Genomic DNA, 16,985 nt, shown 5'->3' with positions numbered 1-16,985 from the left:
CCCTGCATTCCTGATCGCGGGTGCACAGCGGTGCTGACGTCGCCGCTCTTACGGGCAAAGGGAGTTAGGACTTGGGGCCTGCAGTTGCGTGTGAGATTCAAACATGAAACTTACCATCACAGGTGAAAAGCAGAGGCTTGGGCCTTGCATCCCTCTTGGACCAAACTGTAGAGAAAGAGTCAGGTTGATTGAGGTCTAGCCATCTTTAAGAAGGTGACCTCAAATGACATAGGCATGGAATATTATGGTTGATCACATACACCCCAGCGGCTTGCTAAAGAGAAAAGGAACCTCTGTATTCTGGAGCAACTAGAAGGAAAAATCGAAGATGTAGCCCATGACAAACTCTGGGATCTGTCCTGTAACTACTGTTGAAGAGTGCTTTGAAACTATTGCTTTTTTTCTTTCTTTGCTTTGTATATGTGTTATATTATACAATAAAAAAGTTTAAAAAAATCGAATTCACAGACTTAAAACTTACAGATAATAACTTGAAAAAAAAAAAAAAGGAAAAGAGCCTCTCCTGAGGGCTGAGTCTCCATTTCAGCTCAGCCACTGACTCACTGGAGAATCTTGGGCAGGTGACTTAGTTTCGCTGGGTCCCAGTTTCCCATCTGTGTAAAAAGGGGAGGGGGGAGGAGCAGGTTCTTTCTAAGTTGATCCCTGATTCTTTATTTGCAACCCACATGACAGCTCCAAGACAGGCAGGGAAAATAGCATTATCTCCATTTCACAGAGAAGGAAAACTGAGACTCACAGAGGGGACGAGTCCTGGCCATAGTTACAGGGTTTTAAATAAGCAGGTGCAGTGACCTCCTTGCCGTAGTATCGTTAAACTTGGGAGAAAAGTCATTGCAGGTCAAATAGAGCACGGCGAATGGTCCAGCACCCTGTCTCCGTGGTCCAGGTGAATCTTCCTCTATCATGCTCACTACCCTCTTTATAGGTTCAAAAAACTGGCTTATCAATGTTCTGCAAACCTTAGTTTTCCATCAAAACTTACGATACCGTAACAGACAGTTAGAAATAACTCTGGAATGACCAGAATGCAGCCTTCTCCTTGCTCAGGCTTGCCAACAGAGGGCACACACACTGCTCCCAGGGGGGAGATGCAGCATCTCCCAAAAGACATGTGAACAGCAGTGACATCAGTTCAAGCGATAGGCACTCCATACTCAGCCTTGCACCAGACACCCCATCGTGAGCTTCACCCTTGTCATCCTGTTTAATCCTCACAGTTGTTCTTAAGGTGGGGATGCCATCCCCATTATACAGAGGAGGGAGCCAAGGACTCCCAAGGTCGGGGCGCTTGCCCAGGTGGTCACCACTATCTGTGTGGGAACTGGCGTGGGATTTGAACCCAGGTCTGTCTGCAGGGGTAGGGTCTGTTTCCATTACCCCATGACCACTTGCTACCCTCAGATCATTCACAAATTCTGTAGTCACACAGTTAAAAAAAAAAAAAAAGAGTAAATAATTCTCCCTTGCAGGATTAATTAGTAATAGTGGATACATCTGGGGAAGAAAATGGGTTGGTTGATGGACCCAGAAAGGAGGGAGATTTCCTTTTCAGTGTGTATAGCCATGAGCCTTTTAAATCTTGAGTATTATGCATGTATTACCTATTCAAATAAGCTTAGCAAAAGTTAACCAAATGTATTAGTTCCCTATGGCCACCATAACCAAGTGTCACAACCTTGGGTGATTAATGCAACAGAAATTTGTCTTCCAGTTCTGAAGGTCAGAAGTCCGAAATCAAGTCATCGACTGGGCCATGCTCCTCTCCCAAGGTCTCTTGCCTCTTCCATCCTGTGGTGGCACCAGGTGTCCTTGGCTGTGGCTGCATCACTCCAACATCTGCCTCTGTCTCATCTCTGTTCATCTTCTCCAACATGTTTCTTTTTGACAAGGGTACATGTGCGTCCACTTAGGGTCCCTCCAGATAACCCAGGATAAACTTTTGTTCTCAAGATCCTTCACTTAATCTCATCTTTTGCCATATGGGGTAATGTTTACTTATTTACCGTATAAAGCAATAGACACATGTTACAGGGATTAGGAAGTGGACATAACTTTGGGGTCCCCCATTCAACCCACTAGGAATTAGCAAGTGACTCTCTGTCCCATCCCTGTCAGATTTTTTATCCCCCAGTTTTCCTCTGGATAAAAAGCATGTGTATAAACTGGGACTCCGAACTTGAATCTCATCTAGTGGGCCTTTGTGGCCGCCTTGGAAGGCATGTGGCATGAATTGGGTGCACAAGTGTAGAAGCAGCCTCACGTGGATTCTAATCCTACCATCTCCGTTTACTACCTGGGGAACCTTTAGGAAAACCAACCTTCACATTTTTTTGGATCACTATTAGTAAAGCACAATCTGATGACCTTACGTCTTTCCTTTCAAGCCTTCAGTGGCTCCCCAGGACCCACCAAATGAATTACAAGCCCCTTACCCCATATTCAAGGCCTCCCAACCTTCCAGGACCGCCCTGCTCAGGCCCGAGGTCCCAGACAGGTTCATCTCACCAAGCATGGGCTTGCCTCACTCCTTCGCACTTTCCTGCATTGGCTGCTGCTGTCCCCTCCCCCTCCCTGGCTCCACTTGTTGAAATCCTTCTCCCTCTTCAGGGCCCAGTCAGGTGCTACCTCCTCATGGCATCCTAACTCATCTGAAGAGAAACCCCACCTCCATCCCTTCTTGTGCCACTGCACTCTTGCACCATTTATGGGGCTCAGCTTCCCATTTCAACCCTCTCCACTGGCCTTATCCTCTTGATTGAACAGCGGGCTCCCTACTGACAGGAAAAGTGCGCTTCAGATGCTGTCAGAACCAGGAATAAGGACTGTTAAGTTGAGCAAAACCAATAGAAACAATACTGGAAGAACTTTCTGCAATGTGTGTTCGAAATCCCTCATTTCACAGATAAGGAAATTGAGACCCAGACTGCGAAACGAACATGACTTCCAGTTCAGTCTTTCAGGAAAACTTGGGGAATTAAGAGAGAAGAATGGAAGGTTTGATCTTGGGCCCTGTTAGCCTCTGGCCTGGGACTCCATATTCATTTATTCATTTATAATTCTGTCATTTGGCAGAGGGTGTGCGTTTCATGGTGAAGTGTTTTTGTTTATTTGTTTTGTTTTGTTTTGAAGTAACAAGTACAAACAGTTTGATTCCTTCCTCATTATTCCTTGGCTGTTGCCAGCATATTCCAGCCTTAGTCTCCCACATAGCCTGATTAAAATGTTCTTTGACTGCATTCCCAGCCAGCCCAAGCCTTTCCTTACATTTAGACTAGCACGACTCCCCAGATTAAGTTTTGGAGCCATTTTTGAGAGTCCTACTTCCCCAGGGGAAACACAGTCAGGACAATTTGAGTGCCTTGCATGGCAAATCCTCTCCTTTGTAAAGCCTCACAGAACCAAACCTGGCTCCATTACCACGCCTTTGTCATCTGGCACAGTATGAAAAGGGTGACGCAGAACAGCAGACCAGAGCACCTGTGACCTTTGTGAAAACCAAAGCCACTTCCCAGCGCTGAGGGCCTTTTATCCTGATTGTGGCAGCATCTGTCAGGTACAGGTGAAAACCCAGCCACAGAGGGCCTAGAAATAGGGCTCAGACAGTTGACTGAGGAATTAGATGGATTTTGTAATAAGCCCATTAATTCTGTTGGATTGAAATATCTTCAAGCTCTGCGCAGCTGAGGACAGCCACGCTTTTGTTTGCCATTTGACACGGCGTTTTATGCCTGCCTGAAAGCGGGGGAGCAGGTTTGTGTGGAAGGGCGAAAGGGACCAAAGATTTGGAGTCCAAAGACCTAAGGCTGGGATTCTGCAGCTACCACTTCCCAGCCGAAGGGGATCTAAAGCCCCCCGAATCTCAACCACCGCCTGTGTAAAATGTTCCCATCAGGACCACTGCAGATTACGTGTCTCACTGTGAGTTCAAACTACTAAGAAATATGCAGTTATTCATATTATTACCAAATTGCGATAGAAGGAAAAGCAAAACTTGGTGGTTCAAGGAAAGCCGTTTATCTGGGATTTATCAGTTGCGAAAAGGGAGAACGCTCCCATCCCTCCTAAATGTGGTCTCTCTCTCGACTCAGGCCTCAGGCTCCATTTGGGGAGCAGCCTGCAGGGCCCCATATGGACTCAGTTCCTTAGAAACAAGATGCTAACTCATTCATTCTCTGAGGCAGCCCTGTGGTTCCCTGTATTCTGAGCAAACTTTTAATTACCCCTCTGTGCCCCAAATGTTTGCAGCCGTCATCATCTCTTGGACGCCAGAGTCTCTTATCTTAAATTGTTTTCTCTCTTTATGCCTTCATCACAAATAAAAACAAATGCTAATGTTCTTGCTATAATATTAATTCACAAAGAATGGGATTGCAACTGCATAAAAGCTATCTGTACGTACAAGCAAAGGCTAGATGAGAGGAGGAGCAGCAGCTGCATTTGAGAAACTAGATAATGGATTTTTTCCTGCTTTTTTATATTTTACAAAAATTTGAAAGGGCTCACCATTACTCTTACAATGGAAAAAAGATTATGTTTGGAAATATTTTGATGCCACAAGTGGAAAAATCCATTTAGATAGTTTCATTTAAAATTAAATATATAACTTCAAAAAATTAATGATGATATTAATAATGAAAAAAGTAAAAATAACTTATTTTATGAATATTAATAAAGGACACTTAGACTGAGTCACTTGGTGACTTGGTGTCTCTGAAAAAAATTCAATACAGATGAAAGCATATTGCCATAAATTTCTTACACAATGACAATATCTGTATGATCAGAAAGTATTCAATTTCTGAAATAAAAAATATTTGATACATTAAAAGCACAGCGCAAATACAAAAGAATTTGGGCAGCCTTCTTGGGTTTGTTGTAATAGAATTTCACCTGCATTTATTTAGGTTCAAAAACATTGTCAACATTGTTTCAAAGTCATAAACTGGAATTAATGGAGGATTGTATTCCTGTTTCAAAATATTGCAGTTGTTACTGGTAAATATATATAACAGAAAGGTATGTTCTATAGCAGCACTACCCAAAGTTAAGTTCCAGGGGACCTTCATTGGACGAAGGGTCTTGGAAGCCATCTGAGAAAATAGTTAGGGAACCACAGGTAAGAGCACTCGAATGTAAGGTATAATTTACATTGCAGATCTCTAAGTGTGATATGTAGCATTTGCCCAAAGCATTTGACCACAAATTCCGACCCCCCCCCCCCCCACAGAATGACCTGTCATTGGGAATGCCACTGGCATGCAAAGACTTTTCTTTACCTTTTAAATTTTTAGTGTTGAGCGCGCAAAGCATAGAGTTTGTCTATCTCTATTGTCTAACCAAATACTTTATGTATTTGAATATGTGTGTGAAGCACACATAGAGATCACAAGAAACCATTTAATGGATCATTTTACACGGGACCAAAGTCCAGTTCCCACCTTTTCATTTCGAGTCCTTCCCTGGCAGATGCCTCTTTCTGCTGAGACCCGAGTTAGCAGGGAGTTTTGAGTCTCATCACCAGTTCAGTGCCTGGACCTCCTATGGCTTAGGAGTGACACAACCCACCCCCCTCCCCCAAACACACAATGCACACCCTTTGCTGGCATGCCAAGCCTGCTTAGAAAGGAGAGGGAAAACCCAAACCACAAAACCCCACATTCCTTTCAAGGGCTGTATGTGGACACACCCTGGACCTTTTGACTCTCTTTCCCTGGTGAGCAGGGGTTTTCGAGGCTTTGAGTCAGTAGTTAAGGAGTATTTCGATGCAGCTCTGACTTGTCCCAGCCTTGTGATTTCAGCACGTGCCCTCTCCAGGGCTGTATTTCTTCATCCGTAAAATGAAGTCACTGAACCCAGGGTCCTGTCTAACTTCGCAGGATTACTATAAGGACAAAACACAGAGTAAACATGCAATGAAAGCTGGAAATGCGAGGCTTGGTTACATTCTTGAAACTGAAACAGTCAACTTTCCATTTCCTTTGGTTGGAGGTAGTGGGGCAAGAAAAGACAGGTGGGGAAAACCTGAGGCATGCTTTCCAAAGACCCCCAGGCTCCTCTCGGCCCTCCCCACCACTCCCTTCACCGCTCATCTAGACAATCTTTGTCTTCTCACCAAATACAGGGCTTTCATTCATTCTAAAGAGGAGAGCAGGAAAAGAAAGGACACATGAAGTAAAGCGTGTCCAGAACACCAACTGTAGTCTTTTTATTCCAATCCTCACAAAATGTGTATGCCACTGAAAAATGCATTCAAGTGCGCACTTCTTTAAGAAAATAATGTACCAAAAAAAAGAGGCATCTGTTAGTAGTGTCTGAAACAGCCATAAAACCTGTGAAGGAACAGAAAAAGATTCTAGTAGCAATTCACCACACCACGCCTCCGAAGACTGACGGATTCTGGACAGAATTTGGGAAGATTGCCATGAATTCTATGGCGGATGGAACTGGATTAAGAAATCAACCAAAGAAAGAGGAGGAAGACCTGGCATCACAAATATATATGATTTAAGTTTTTAATCACACAAAAGAAAACGATAAAAGTGTTAAAAGAAAATATTTACATACGTAAAGAGACTATTTCTCTAACCTTGGGATGGGAAAAGCCTTTCTAAGAATGACTCAGCCCAGACATCGTGGAGAAAGACATTGCTTTATTTAACTATATAAAATGTAAACTTTTTTAGGCATTAAAAAGCATGAACACCTCATCCATGGCTGGTGAGAATGTAAAATGGTACAGCCGCCCTGGGAAACTCTGGCAGTTCCTCAAAAGGTTAAACACAGAGCTACCATATGACCCAGAAATTCCACACCTAGGTGGAATTTAATTTCCAAGAGAAATGAAAACAAACCATCTACATGAAAATTGGAAATGGATGTTCATACAGCATTATTTCTAACAGCCAAAAGGGGGAAACAGCCCAAGGTCCATTAGCTGATGAATGGACAAATAAAATGTGGCATATGGTATATGCATACAATGGATATTATTTGGCAATAAAAAGAAAAGACGTATTGATAAATGTTATGACGTGGATGAGCCTTGAAAACACAGTGCTAAGTAAAAGAATCCAGCTACAAAAGGCCACATATTGTATGTTATAGTATATGATCCCATGTCTGTGAAATGCCTAAAACAGGAAAATCCATAGAGACAGAAGGTAGATTAGTGATTGCCGTGGGTGGTGACTCGGGGGAAATGGGGAGTGATAACTGATGGGTGCCATTACCCAGAGGAATACTGTATGGCAATAAGAGTGGATGAGCTTTTGCTATGTGCAACAACACCTGAGTAAGTTTCATCAATACACTGTTGTATGAAAGAATATAAACAGAAGACTAAACACTGTGTAATTCCAGTAGTTAAAGTTCAAAAAGCAGTCAAAACTATTTAGAAATTAGAAGTCAGGATAGTGGGGACTTCGGGGAGGGGGTCAGGGGAAGGAGAGGGCTTAGAAGGTTTTGGGGGATGTCCGTAATATTCTATTAATTTATGTGGATGCTGGGAATACATGTAGAATCATTATGAAAATAACGGGTTTTGTATGTTTCTGTTTTCAGTGTTCTACTTTGACCCAAAGTTTCCTTAAAATGACATAGTAGAGGATGTGCAAGGGTAGTTCAGTGGTAGAGTTCTCTTCTGCTGTGCAGGAGACCCGGGTTCGATTCCTAGCCCATGCACCTCCCCAAAACAAAACAAACAAACAAAAACAAACATTGGACAAATGGTGCTGCAATAACGGGATACTCACATGGAAAAAGAATGAAATGTGACCCCGCCATACAGGATACAAAAAAATGACATTATAGAAGAATTTTGACATGGAAAGATATTCTTATTGTCATGCTACATTAAAAATAACACATATAGGTCAATATAAGTACCAGCCATATCATTCAGTGAAAAAAGCAAGGTGCAAAACAGTGAATAGTTTGCTATCATGTTTTTCCTTACAGAACACACAGACATACTTGTAAATCCATCTCGTATCTTTAGAGGGATATGCAAATGAGTGATGGGAGTGATTTCTTCTGAAGACAGAATTAGATCTATTGCTCTTTTGTGCCTTAAATTTTTTTCCCTGTGTACGTATAATGCCAATTCAGTGCGTAAGTGAATAAATAATAATAAAATATTTTTGATTGAATGAACAATTGAAGACCAAGGATTGGCACCTTCAGTACCAAATGTTAACCATTTTTGCCTCTGAGTTACGGGTTCATAGATGATTTTTGCTTCCTTTTTTAAAAAAAATGTAACTATTTTCTGTTTTCTCGTGTGGACATGTATTTCTTTTGAGAATGAGAAAAGTCATTAGAGCTTTCTTTTGCAGTTCTGTTTTTTAGTGGTACTATTGACCTTTAATTCGCATTCAGTAAAATCCTCTGATTTTTAATGCACAGTTCAGTGAACTTCGACGAAAGTGTATGCACAAGTATGCCATCATCACCCAGTCAAGACTAGAATGTTCTTTCATGTCCCTTTGTGATCAACCTTCCTCTCCCCTAACCAGCAACCACTAATCTATCATTATAGCTTAATATATTTTTAAATAGACTTATTGAAATAAAACTCACATACCAAATAATTTACCCTTTTAAAGGTGTACAATTCAATGTTTTAAAAAGCATATTCACAGATATATGCAACCATCAACACAATTGATTTTTAGAACATTTCCATCACCTCAAAAAGAAGCTCTGTAGCCTTTAGCTATCACTCTCCTATTCTCCACCTCCTTCCATCCCCCTAGTCCAAAGCAACTAATAATCTGCTTTCTGTCTCTATACATTTCCCTATTCTGGACTTTCATATGAATGGGGTCATATCATATGTGGGCTTCTATGACTGGCTTCTTTCACTTAATATTTGCGAGGTTCACCCACATTGTAGCATGTATCAGTACTTCATTCCTTTTTATGGCCAAATAATATTCCATGCTATGAATGGACCACATTTTGTTTTTCCATCGTTTGCTGAAGGATACCTGGGTTGTTTCTGCCTTTTGGCTATTATGACTAATGCATTGTTATGAATAATGTTTATTATGAGTAAACACCCGTTCACAAGGTTTTGTGTGAACATCTATTTTCGTTTCTCTTGGGCATATACCTAGGAGTGGCATTGCTGGGTCATGTGGTGACTGTAGGTTTAATTGTTTGAGGAAACCATGGCTCAGCTCTGCCTATTACAGAACTTCATATAAATGGAATTACTTTCTTTTGTTCCTGGCTTCTTCTGCGCAACATAATGTTTTTGAGATTGATCTGTGTGTTTGTGTATATCCGTAGTTCAGTGTAATTTTTTTTTTTCAATGAGAAGTAACATCTTAAGCACTTGCTCCTTTGTGATCTGGAAAGCGGGACACTGTCCACCAGGAAATAATTCCCCACCACTTTCCCAAGAGTTGATCCTGGCTGGAGTGATCTTGAAGCCTTCGTGTCCTGGGAGGAGAGAGTCACACCCGCCCCCCTCCACGCTCTACCCCGAAACCCTCTAGGCCTGCCCCTCTGCTCTGGCGGCAGCCCCCACTCTCAGGTGAGAACCACCCTGCTCGTCCCCATTGTTCGCGAGTGACAGCCTCCGGGGCACATGGAGAGCCTTCAACCTGAGGGCTGTCAGCGGCAGACAGGAATTCCTTTCTTTGTCAGGCTGGGTGGTCTCCCTGGTTTCGGCATCGACCTGCACAAAAGATGATAGCATCGTGTGTCCTTGCAGAAAAGCACCAGGCGGCTCTCATCACGCTCCTTTGTGAGGCCAGGATTAACCTGTGCTTGGCTTCCTTGACTGTGTCTAAACCACCACATCCCAGCTGGAGAGAGGGCACCCGGGGGGCGCCTAGCCCCTTCCTCCCACCCAGACACCCCTCCCCCCCGCAGGTTTTAGAGAACTCAGTTGTCCCAGAGTCTTGGTCCCAGACAGTGGGAAGGACACTTAGAGACCACCTGGTCCAACCCCGTGAAGGCCAGGAGGGGCCCGGGTGAGGACCTGGCCAGGGTTCCGCGACATCGGACAGAACTGGAACTGTCCACCAGGAGCCTTCCTCCTTGGGGTCCTGGTCCCACCACCTCAAGCTGCTTCTGTTAAGGTGAAGCCCCTCCTCAAAAAGCACGCTGCGAGTCCGAGTCCCAACTTCCCCATAGTAAAGGAGCATGTGGGAGGGACCCGCACATTTAAAGGGTCTCCTGCAACCTGGGTGTGATTCTCTGCGCCTGAGTTTGTTTCTTTTGTGACCTGGACACCTGAGGCAGGGGTCATTTGTAGATAGGTTTGGCTCCCTCTGCTGGTCACAAGTCATAAAACAATAGCTCCCCTGCCCTGGGCGCCCACAAAGCAGATGACCGGCACCTTTCTTTCCTTTTTTTTTTTTTTTTTCCGAATTCAAACATTTTTTTACTTCAAGAATAATGAAAGACTTTAGAAAAGATGATTAAATAGATTGAAGCAGAGTAGCATTTAACTAAATGTGATATATAGTAAGAATTGCAAAATCCTTAGAATATGGTTAAGACTTCATCCATACATGACAACTGATTATACTTACTGAATATAGTATATAACTCTGAATGTTTAACAAACATATTTAGTATATCAATTTTTATAAAACATCACTTGGAGCTTGTTAAGCAAATATTACAGCCCTTTCCTTTTCATATAGAAAGTTTTCCCTTTTACTTGTGCATTTCTTTCTTTTTAAAACATTTAGTTACATTTTATTTTTTTAGTAACTGATTTCATGTTTCCTGGGGTTCACATCTTTTGTGATACAATAGGGTAGGAACTGCAGTGGTGGAGGAGATGTCAGGAAACCCTTTTAGATCTGCCAGGCCTCCTTGAAAAATATAGCTGTTCTCCTGTACAGCCAAGGCATCTAGAATTTGAAGAGTGAAGAAAGGAAATACTGATCATTTTATCAGTGAGTTGCTTGCTGTCCCTTTTATTCTGTTGTTAAAGTCTCTCAGTTTTGGGCGGTGTGACGGTAGCTCAGTGGCAGAATTCTCGCTTGCCATGCCGGAGACCTGCGTTGGATTCCTGGAGCCTGCCTATGCAAAGAAAAAAAAAGTCTCTCAATTTTCATGTGTCAATTCTTAAATAGTAGGTATATTTGGAGGATACAGGCAAGCATTCCAAGTTGCCTTAGTCCTTGCTCTTTCTTTTTCTAAAGGTTAATGGTGATGGCAACCAGTAACCAAGCTACAACAGCCAACGACTGCAGGGGATAGGCGTGGAGTAGGAGGCACAGGTCATACTTGTTGCTGCAGATTGCCTTGTGACCTCACCCCAGCGTGCAAGTTTCATTCTATCCTTCTCCGCATGCATGAACACACAAACTACCTGAGAAGTGTTGGCAGTAAATGTATGTGGAATGCTTCATTCTTGTCCAAGTTTCCATCATCAACCATTGCAATGGTTTTGCATTTTTAAAAACATTTTTATTGATGCAACAATGTACAAGCACATATATTCTTAACATACAAGCATTCCATACAAGGTGTACAATCAGTGGCTCACAATATCATCACCTGGTTGTATATTCATCACCATGATAGTTTTTTAGAACACTTGCATCACTCCAGAAAAAGAAAAAGAAAAAACCCATACATACCATACCCCTTACCACTCCCTCTCATTGACCACAAGTATTTCCATCTATTCAATATATATATATTTAAATTTTAACATTTGTTCCCCCTGTTATTTATTTTTTGCTTTTTATTTTTTTTAATTTTCCCCTGTTATTTATTTTTAATCTATTTATTTTACTCATCTGTGCATACTGTAGATAAAAGGAGTATCAGACACAAGGTTTTCATAATCACACAGTCACATGGTGAAAGCTGTATCATTAAACAATCATCTTCGAGAAACATGGCTACTGGAACACAGCTCTACAGTTTCAGGCACTTCCCTCTAGCCTAATACACCTTAAACTAAAAAGGGATATCTTTATAATGCGTAAGAATAACCTCCAGGATAATCTCTCGACTCTGTTTGAAATCTCTCAGCCACTGACACTTTATTTTGTCTCATTATGCTCTTCCCCCTTTCAGTCGAGAAGGCCTTCTCAATTCCTTGGTGCTGAGTCCCAGCTCATTCTAGGATTTCTGTCCTGCATTGCCAGGGAGGTTGTACACCCCTGGGAGTCATGTCCCATGTAGAGATGGGAAGGGCAGTGAGTTTGCTTGCCCTGCACCTTTATTTCTAATTTCAAATCCAAAGGACGGGTTTGTTGAATGGGTTTATTCCCACTTTATAGATGAGGAAACTGAGGCTGAGAGATTTAAATAAGCTGCCCAAATTGGCTGAGCCCAGATTCAAACCCAGCCCTGGGGGGATTCAACACAGTTCATCTGTGTCTTTATACTGTGTGGCACTTTCCCCTTAAAAAATGATTCACCACACTTCCAAATGTGCCCTGAAGTGGGTATTAATGCCCCTCCTGAATGCATGGGGGGACCTCGGCTGGAAGAGCAGTGGCTTGTGTTGGGCTCTCCTTCGGGCTTGCGATACAGTGCCCGAAGGAGAGCCCAACCTATCAGGACCCTGGGGGAACTTCTTTCCCAGTGCAGCTTTCATCCAGGAGAGGAGTGGGGCTGCTTCAGTGCTCCTCCCTGGGGACCTACCTTGCCCTGGGCCTCTCTTCTCAGCCTCCCCGCACCCACGCTCCCTCTGTCCCACGCTTTAGGAGGGAAGGAGGCTCCGCAGGACTCTGGGCTAAAGAAAACACCGTTGCTATTCAGAAGGAACCTGCATCACAGTCCATGGGATTCAAAAGACGCTGTGCGGCCAAGCCCTAGTGGCGAGTGAGTGAATGAATGAATGAAAGACCTTGAAGCTAGGGTTAGGACCAAAGCCAGAGGTTGTGCAGGTCTAGGGTGGGTTGGCATGTGTGCTCTCAAGAGATGGACCCCCCGGGGTCCGAGGACTACACATCTGTTAGAGCTGTTTGCAGGTGGAGAAGGCTGCTTTCCATTTGGGGAGGGCTGCAGCCCAGGAATGTGGCAGCAGAGTGAAGAGCACTGTGTTAAGAGCACTAGTTAACAGACCTAGAGGGATTCCAAATGTGTATGATGTTATCTAAACATCTGTGTCAACATTTATGTATGGGAAGATTTCTCATTACATCCAGATTTCTAATTTCTTTTTAGCAAAGAGGGGGGCTCGTTCTCTTGGGCCAGCTCTTCAGCATGGTGGCAACCCACAGCAGCCCTGTCGCAGCCACCCCTCCGTGGGACCTGCAGCCCATCCCTTCCTAGTGCGGCCATGTGGGGCTGGAGAGGGAGTGGGAGACGGGGAGGCATTGCATATTGGACACGTGCTGTTGTTTTTCTAACTGTAAAGAAACATCTTCTTACCAGGTCTTTATCAAAAGAGGAAAATTAAAAGACCAAGAGAGTCACAGTTTTGAGGACAACAGGGCACAACGTATTATCCCTGGAAGTGAAGAAATTCCCTATACACTTAAAAGTCAAATACCCTACTTGCTTCATTCATTTTCATGACCACCTTGGCACCCCCGACACTTGAGTTTGCCACCCAGTGGAGTCCTTGATGCCTTCCTGCCCTGCTAGTGTGGACTGCTGGTCAGTCTCGCAGCCTGTTGCTTCTATTTTTAACTCTCTAGAGCTGAGGGGACATGGGTGCTGGCCGTGAGTGTGGTTCTGGCTGTGGCGGTTGGGGGTGAGAAGAAATCCTGCCCAGCGAGCTCGCTGAGCCGGTGGTGAGCGTGTAAAGGCCTCACAGACCCCCTCTGTGCCCTCTGCCCAGGGAACTCTTTGGAGATGTGGGGTCATCTGGAACCCTCTGAACTGGCTGCACTTCCAGCACTTGCTTGCCGTGATAGGGTTTCCTAGCCCTTGCTCCCCAACACAGACTCCCTGATGCCCTGGGTGGTGTCTAGAACTGGGGACAAGCTCCAGGTGTGGCCTGAGCAGCCCCAAACAGTGGGATAAACACGTCGCTCTGTCCAGACACTCTGCTTTTGTTCTCGCTACCTTGGATCATCTCATTTTAGCAGTCATGTTGGTTCCCATTGAGTTTGTGACACAAGATTCTTAGCTTGTTTTCTAATGACATTTTCTCAAGGCAGGCTACCCCTACCTAAACTGAAAATCACAGACACTGAAGGTTGAACATAGCCTTGGAGGTTGTTTTATGCTACCTCCCACATGTACAGAGAAGGACTCCTTCATCAAACATTCTGACAGAGTTGCTGAACCCAAATGAGAAAGTTCACATATTCCCACTTAATTTTTTTGGGGGGTGCATGGTCCGGGAATCGAACCCAGTCTCCTGTATGGAAGGCGAGCATTCTACCACTGAACTGCCCGTGCACCCCCCATTTAATTTTATGTTTGATCCATTGTTCTGTCCCTCCAAGAATGGATCTTGACTTTGTCAAACAACGCATTAATCATCATTTGTGGTTTTGTGTCACTCATAATTTTAATTAGACAATATGGTGGTATCACTAATTGGTCATCTTCTTTACCAAAGTAATCCATCTTCATTGTAGAAGAGTTAGAAAATACAGAAAGCAGAAAGGAAACAATTTAAAATCCTGGGATATTTAGAATGTATAAAGAACTCTTACAACTCAATTATAAAAAAGACAAATAACCCATTAAGAAATAGGCAAAGGATCTGAATAGATGTTTCTCCAAAGGTATACAAATGGCTAATAAAAACATGAAAAAATACTTTACATAATAAATCATTAGGAAAATCAGAAAACAATGAGATATCCTGTCATAGCCACCAGGATGGCTGTGATCATAAAAGAAGATAAAAACAAGTCTTGGCAAAGATGTGGAGAAATTGGAACTCCTCATCCTGTCACTTTGGAAAACTATTTGGTAGTTCCTCAAAAGATTAGTTTTTTAAATGACCCAGCAATTCTACTCCTAGATATATAACCAAGAGAAACGAAAACATACGATCATACAAAAAAGTGTGCACAAATGTTTATTGAAGCCTTATTTATAATAGCCAAAAAGTTGAAATAACCCAAATGTGTATCAACTGATGGCTGGATAAATAAAATATGGTATATTCATACAAGAACATTATTTTTCTATAAAAATGAAGTGTTGGTAGGTGCTACAACAAAGATGAACCTTGAAACCTTATATTAAGTGAAAGGAGCCAGTCATTAGAGGCCACATACTGAGTGTTTCCAATGATATGAAATGTCCAGAAGGGGCAAATCTACAGGGACAGAAAATAGATTAGTGCCAGGGGTGGGGGTGGGGGGCGGGAAATGGAGAGTGACAGTTAATGGGTATGGGGTTTCTTTCTGGGGTGATGAAAATTTTCTAAAATTGTGGTGGTGATTTCACAACTCTGGGAACAGTCTAAAAACTATCAGATTGTACACCTTAAAGGGTGGATCGGGTGGCATGTGAATGATATATGAATAAAGCTGGGAGACCCTGCCTCTCTGAATGCTTCATGTAAACTCTCTGAGCTGTGTCCCCACTGCCTGGTGGTGGGTTCAGGGCACATCAGCAGGGTTGACCAGTGGTGTCCACCCTGGGCCAGCTCCTCTGCTGGTCCCTGGATGCAAAATGGGCTCTGCCTCAGGAAGCATCTTGTATCATGCAGGGGGAATAAGGCACCTGCGTGGTTATAATACAGGGCAGAATGAGCTTGGACGACAGGGGTGGAATAGGGGAAAGGGTTTCGGAGGAGGAGAAAATAACGGGAAGAGGCTTCAAGGAGGGGAATGGAAGCTTTTTGGATTATGGCTGTGACAGATGGTGATGGATGTGTTCAGAGAGAGTCCAGGTTAGACTTCAAGCTCCTCAACAGGTGGCCCGTGACTGACTCATTGTACTACTGCACAGGACCTGGCTCAGAGCAGGTGCCCAGGAGAGTTGGCTGGGTGAATAAGTATATGAGTGAAAGAATAAGTGAATGGCTGAACAAAAGAATTCTAGGGCAGAGCACATTATGAACAAAGCACCATAGCAGAGGGATCTGGAAAATGCAGACTTGTCCAGTTTGGCTAAAGCATGAAGTTCATGGTGAGGACGCATGAAAGGTGAGTCCCCAAAGGGCTGTCGGGCCTGGGTGATGGGGTCTTTGAATCATCTTGGATCTGGGGAGGCAATAACAGTTTCTAAGCAGAGAAGCGGCATAATCAAAGCTGCACATTAGGAAGGTGAAGCTGGCAGCCCCTATAAATTAGGGCAGTAGCAGTAGTACTAGAGAAAGAATGGGGGCCAAGGACAAGCAGCTACTTTACAAGCAGAAGAAAAAACTGTAAAATCAAGTGCATCTGGTATTGCATGCTTCATCTATTCCACAGAACAGTGACTGTTAGAGGAAGTGCCTGCTAGTAAGAAACAAGTGGTTTGTGGTTGAGGCTGTGACCGCAATCATAAAGCTGATTGAAAGGAAAAGCCCAATTGGGGGTAATCATAAAACAGGAAACCACAAGCCTGTCACCCCATTATGTGGACTGGGGTTCACCTTTTATCCAGGCCAGGCTCTGGGCAGCGGCAGCCCTCTCTGTTTCAAGCCCCGTAGTTAGTCACGCAGGGCTTGGCAGGGACCTGATTTCTGACCCCAGCTCTGCACTAACCGAGACAGGACAAGTGTTAATGGATGAAGGAAGCAGAAGTCTTTTTCCTGTTTGGAGACGTAGAGCAGAGTGGATGAGGGTAGGGATGCCGAAGTGGGACTGTGCCTCGTCAGACCTAGCTGTGTCACTTAACTGGATAACCTGGAACAGGTTGCCTAACGTGTCTGTGCCTCAGTTGTCTCATCTGTGAAACGGGATTAGTGAATATACTTGTGGAGTCATTATGAGGACTAGATTGATTAATACATGTAAAAAGCTTAGGAAATGCCTAATGTGAAGTGCCATATAAGTGTGTGTTATTTTGTTGTTATTATAATAGATAATGGCCAAAGCTTCTCAACAATGGAAACAGAACATTCCCTATCACCACCTGTGTAT

The sequence above is a fragment of the Tamandua tetradactyla genome, chromosome 2 (assembly GCF_023851605.1).
Source record: "Tamandua tetradactyla isolate mTamTet1 chromosome 2, mTamTet1.pri, whole genome shotgun sequence".
Taxonomy (NCBI): domain Eukaryota; kingdom Metazoa; phylum Chordata; class Mammalia; order Pilosa; family Myrmecophagidae; genus Tamandua; species Tamandua tetradactyla.
The sequence above is the reverse complement of the archived record's forward strand: the minus strand, read 5'-3'. Positions refer to the sequence as shown.